This window comes from Cervus canadensis, chromosome 6 (genome assembly GCF_019320065.1).
Source record: "Cervus canadensis isolate Bull #8, Minnesota chromosome 6, ASM1932006v1, whole genome shotgun sequence".
NCBI classification, from domain to species: Eukaryota; Metazoa; Chordata; class Mammalia; order Artiodactyla; family Cervidae; genus Cervus; species Cervus canadensis.
Window position 1 is genome coordinate 5,014,619 of NC_057391.1, and position 6,322 is coordinate 5,020,940.

The window sequence follows — 6,322 nt, forward strand, 5'->3', positions numbered from 1 at the left end:
GGGTTCACTGAGAGAATAGAACCAATAGTTTCTATCTCTACAGTTAGCTAGCTACCCATCCATCCATCCTTTATCTGTCTATCTGTCTAGAGAGTTTTGGTAAGGAATTTCCTCAATGATTGTGGGGACTTGCAAGCCTGAAATTTAGAGGACAGACCAGCAGGCTGAAAACTCCCACTGATGTTTCAGTCTTGAGTAGGTGAACTTCTCTGGGAAAATCATTCCTTGCTCCTAAGGCTGCCAACTGCTTATGTGAGGCCCACCCATATTATGGAGTACAGTATTCTTTCTGCAAACTCAACTGATTGCAGATGTTAACTATATCTACAAAACACCTTTGCAACAGCACCTAGATTAGTGCTTAATTGAATAACTGGGTTTCTAGCCAAGACTGGCTGATGCATAAAACTAACCATCATATTATCCTTCCCCTGACTTTATATCTCCTCTCACTCTTGCCTCTAACAATCCATCCCCTGATCTTTTGAAATGTGAATAAGATCAAGTCATCCTCTACTTTAAAATCCTCAATGGCTACCAGCTACACTTACAATTAAATCTGAACATTCCATCATGACCTACGGACTTGCATGATCTGTCCTGTCCCATTTCTGCAGTTTCATATTAATATCACCAAATGTCCTGACTTCAGAACAGGCCGACTTATTCCCACCTCAGGCCTTTTGCATATGCTGTTCCAGCTGCCTGGAATGCTTTCAGGTCAAATATCACTTCCTCAGAAAAGCCTTCCTTGGCCCTCCCACTCCCACTGGAGTCCATCACTCTTTTATTTCTGTTACTGTATTGTTGCTATCCAAAACCACTGTGTTTACTTATCTGTTTCTTCTCTGTCTCTTCCACTAGAATGTTCCACCATAAGGGCATGGGTCCTGTCTACCCACCACTGTATTCTCAGGTCCTTGAATGATGCCTGCTGCAGTTACCCCCCAACTCAAATCACACCACAGCAGCACCGTGGTGAGGGCCCCACAGCCACCAGCCCTGGATGCTGGACACTACAGCTTGCAGAAGAGTCATTCTTGCTCCTGGAATTGCTCATTGCAGCCACTGCTGGAAACGATTCTCCATGGGCTGGGCATGTTAATCTGATCGGCTGAGCTGAGGTCATGTGCCAGCGCAACATCAAGACTTCTCTGTGGAGGCATGGTCTCTGCCTCCCACTCAAACAAAGATGACGCATCACATCACACAGAAAGTCCCCTCAGGCTGTTTCTCAGTCAACATACTCCTTGATTTCTCCAGGGGTGACATCTTGGGGCTTCCCAGATGACTAAGTGATAAAGAATCCGCCTGCAATACAGGTGATGTGGGTTCAATTCCTGGATGGGGAAGATGCCCCGGCAGAGGAAATGGCAACCCAGTACAGTATGCCTGCCAGGATAATCCCATGGACAGAGGAGCCTGGTAGTTTTAGAGTACATGGGGTCGCAAAGAGTTGGACATAGCTGAGCGGCTACACGAGCCCGCACAAACACTATCTTGACGTTTATCAACTATCTTCTATGATGTCTAGCACTAATTCTTAATTAGTTTTATCTGTTCTGGAACTTAATCTGAATGACATCACACAATATGTGCTTTTTTGCATGTGTGTCTGGTTTCTTTCACTGAGCATGTTTTTGAGATGTATCTGTGTTGTTGGATGGAATTGCACTTTGTTTCCTCCAGTTGTATAGAATTCTGCTTCATACAAATAGACAACATTTTTAGTGTCCATTTCCAAATGATGAATATTTACAGTGTTTCCAGTTTTGGGTTATTATGACTAAAGTGGCTGTGGTATTCAAGTATAACCTTTTTGTGGATAAAAGAGCAGGGGGGGTTGTTCTGTTTTGCATTTGGTTTGCAATATTTGGGGCATGTGTTTTCACCTAATTTCTGCCTCTAAAGTGATTTTTCCAAGATCTGAAATCATATTACTTCCCACGTGAAAACTGATTCTTGCCTCCAGATAAAGTCCAAACTCCTTGATATGGCATTCAAGATTTGTTGATACTGACCCTAACTCCCAACTAGCTTTATCTCTGACCTTTCACCCTGATGCAGAAATATTGATCAACTCACTATTTCTAGAAAGTCCAATTCAGTTTAGTCTTTCAGTCGTGTCTGACTCTTTCTGATACCATGGACTGCAGCATGCCAGGCTTCCCTGTTCATCACAAACTCCTGGAGTCTGCTCAAACTCATGCCCAGTTGGTTATGCCATCCAACCATCTCATCCTCTGTTGTCCCCTTCTCCTCCTGCCTTCAGTCTTCCCCAGCATCAGGGTCTTTTCCAATGAGTCAATTCTTTGAATCAGGTGGCCAAAGTATTGGCGCTTCAGCTTCAGCATCAGTCCTTCCAATGAACACCCAGGACTGATCTCCTTTAGGATGGACTGGTTGGATCTCTTTGCAGTCCAAGGGACTCTCAAGTCTTCTCCAACACCACAGTTCAAAAGCATCAATTCTTTGGCACTCAGCTTTCTTTATAGTGCAACTCTCACATACATCCTTGACTTCTGGAAAAAAGAGAGCTTTGATTATATGGACCTTTGTTGGCAAAGTAATGTCTCTGCTTTTTAATATGCTGTCTAGGTTGTTCATAACTTTTCTTCCAAGGAGCAAGCCTCTTTTAATTTCAAGGCCACAGTCACCATCTGCAGAGATTTCGGAGCCCAAGAAAATAAAGCCTGTCACTGTTTCCATTGTTTCCACCTCTATTTGCCCTGAAGTGATGGGACCAGATGCCACAATCTTAATTTTTTGAATGTTGAATTTTAAGCCAGCTTTTTCACTCTCCTCTTTCACTTTCATCAAGAGGCTCTTCAGTCCTCTTTGCTTTCTGCCATAAGGGTGGTGTCATCTGCATATCTGGGGTTATCGCTATTTCTCCCGGCACTTTTGATTCAGCTTGTGTTTCCTCCAGCCCAGCGTTTCTCATGATGTACTCTGCACCAGGTTGTTTTCTCCCTGTTTGTCTTTGTTCAGATTTTGGTCTGGAATGACTTTCCCAGAGAGTCTTGATTCCTGGACAAAATGATGCACATCCCTCAAAGCCCAGCTGAAAGATTCCTCTTCCAGGAAGCTGTCCTTCAGTTTGCCGGGCACTTTATTGTGCTTCCATTGGGTGCACACTTCAGTATTAATTTGTTTCAGCACTTATTTCTTCACATTTCTGTGATTGTGGTCTGTCCCTTCTTGTCTGTAAGCTCTGAAAGGCAGAGAAGGAGGTTCTGAGCAGTGAAGTGGTGTACCTAATGATTCCAAGTTAAATGCTCTTAACACCACAAGACTTGGTGGAACGATGCTAATCACCGTGTGTAAGGTTAGTGGAGACCAGAAGCTGGAGCTCCAAGGTCCTGGGGGTCCTGATCTCGGTAATAACAGCAGAGAGCGTGGAACTAGGCCAAGTGGTCGGGACACAACCACCAGAGAGGTTGCCTTGGGAACATGAGGGCCCACATCTTCTGATTTGTTTCAAGAGACACCAGAAATCCACAAAAGGGGCAGAATTTCTTAATTTTTGAATGTTAGTAAGTTATTATTTTAAATACAAAGTAAGACCAAAAAAATCTGTGGGCTGAATTCAGGCCTTTTTACACTCATTTGCTTCTTGTACATCCACCTTTGTCATGCAAAATCTGCATCCTGGTCATTCTTACTTTGGAAAGTTAAAAATAGGAGTGATAAATTACTGCTTGTAGTCAACAGAGATTCACCTGGAAACCAAGTCAAACGTCCTAGGTTTCCGAGGTCCCATTTGTTTGTTAGTTTTCTCGCTGTGTTTTTTGATATCATCCGATGAAGCCCCATTGAGGGTACTACAGCCACTGAGGTGTTAGACACGGTCCGCTGCCTTTAAGACACTCAGGGCCCACACGGGGCCAGGTGGCCTCAGCAGCAGACACGCAGCCTCGAGGAAGGACAAGTGGCCTTTTCTGCACACGTGTCAGGGAAGGGGTCCTGTAGAGGCAACAGGTTTAAGGGACAAGTAAGAGAAAGTGAGGTGAAGAGGCAGGCAGGGAAGGACTTTCTTTGCAGGGGGAACACAGAGCCCCACCAGGTGGTGTTGCAAGAAAAGGAAAACAAGAGGAAGGAGTTTTTTTTTTAATTTGTTACAGTGCAAAAGTAAAAAAGAGAAATGAGGTTTTTCTTTTAGTCCATGGGATCACAGAGTCAGACATGACTGAGTGACTTTCGCTTTCTCAAGGACAAAGAAGATGAAAAGAACAGTGAGCAGGCCTGAGCATTCCTAATGTTTTTTGCTTTTGTTTTTTACTTTAATTGCCTGTAGCTCTTGATGTGTGTAACTAAGTTTGCCTTTCTGCCCCCTAGCTTTGCAGGAGCTACACTTCGTACCTATTTTCCTGACTCTTCACTAAATGGCTTCCCCGCTGGCGCTAGTTGTAAAGAAGCTGCCTGCTGATGCAGGAGACAGAGCTGCCGGCCTGAGCCTGGGTCAGCAGACCCCTTGGAGGACGGCATGGCAGTCCACTCCAGTATTCTTGCCTGGATAAGCATCTCATGGACAGAGGAGCCTGGAAGGTTACGGTTTATAGGGTCGCAAAGGGTCGGACGTGACTGAAGTGACTTAGCACACACACAATGCTAACTAATCCTATGTCTAGCTTTTACCCTTACAACATCCTCCCCTTGTGGTTACATATCAGAAAGAAGGGCACAGAGCCACCGACCTGCCAGACTCAATTACCGGGTTACTGACGCCAGTCTATGACTGTCTTTGACAAGATCCTAACACCTTTGCTTCTCATCACCGACTCCTGACTGCGAGCCCTCACCTTATATAAGCCCCTAGACTCCTCATGGAGGGGGAGGTGGGTACGGTTCTTTAGACGTGAGCCTGCTGAGATTTCCATCTCAGCCGGCTGAGAATTCAAGCCCCCTGTGCCTTCCGAACTCTGTCTCCATAATTTTTATGGCTTTAGTGGACAGAGAAAGCTAAGATTTTGGCCAGCAACAATGGGTGTGGGTGGGGGAGCTGTGGTCCAGGTAGGTCACGATGGGCATGGAATGGGCTTGGCCTGGAAGGTGTAGAGGTAGGTGGAGAAGAAGTACCCCAGATAGGACAGGGGTCCATGGCTAGAGGGCATGTAGGAATACTTCTCAGGAGGGGTGAGGTCAAAGCTAGAAGCACTATCCCCATGGATTCATTCCTTGGAGAGGTTAGGGAGAGGATGGGGCCAGAGCCAGGGCCCAGGAAGGGAACACCACGGGGCCAGCAAAGCAGAATGGACAAATGAGCAGCCTCGGGCGTGTCTGGAGGCAGGGTGCAGGCAGCGGAGGGGTGTCATGCTACCTGCCTCAGTGCCACCAAAGACCTTTTAAAATAGTGACTCGCCCTGGCTAGAGCTTGGAATCACCCAGGAAGCTTTAAAAGCTTGCCAATTTTATCCAGTTTTCTGGGCCACAATCCAGGCAAATTACATCGAATCCTAAAAGGCAGGACCTGGAATCTGGATTTTTAATGCTTCAGTGTGCAGCCGGGGATGGAGGTCACAGCAGTCAAGGGGTGGTCAAAACACTGCAGAACCCACAGGATCCTCCTTCAGCTGATTCATAGGGGCCCCTCCTGTTCTTGAGGTGTGGGGGGTTGACTGCAGGGATCTTTGTGGGTTAATTGCAGAGCTGATCTGCCATCTGCCCAAAATGAGACTGGACTGTGAGCAGAGGGCAGGGTCGGCTTTTGTTCCTCAAATATGCAGACAATAATCCTAAAAGCATTCTTGTTTGAGGGTGTGTGAAAGCTCAATGTGTCTCACACACAAAGCATCTGAAAAACACATCATGAATTGGCTCTTTGTTTAAAAACACAGCAACGATGAATATCACTTGGAAGCCAATTATGTCTTAAATAGGTCCTGGCGGCTAAACACAATGTTGATTACTCCAGGAAAGCTGACTCACTCCATTATGGGTCTTAAGAAACTGGTTCATTAGTCAAGTTAATCTTAACATATTAGGGCAGAAATAAGGAAGAAATAGTACTTCACATTTCTTTTTGCTCTGGGTAAGGACTCGCCTTGCCCTTTCTGTAACTCATCTGAGAAGACTATGATACCCTGTTTGCTGCTTTGGTCCAATCCATTCATCCATCCACCATACATCAACTGAGTGTCTATTCCATGCCTGCCCTACACAGGTACCAGTGAGTGGGAACTTACACCCTGATGGTGGGGCGGACAGGAAATAACCCAATACATGTAGGATTTCAGGGAGTGAAAAGTGGAATGAAGAAAACTGGCTAAGAGGATTGAGCAAGGTAAGGATGGGAAGGGGGCTGATCTTAGAGGAGATGTTC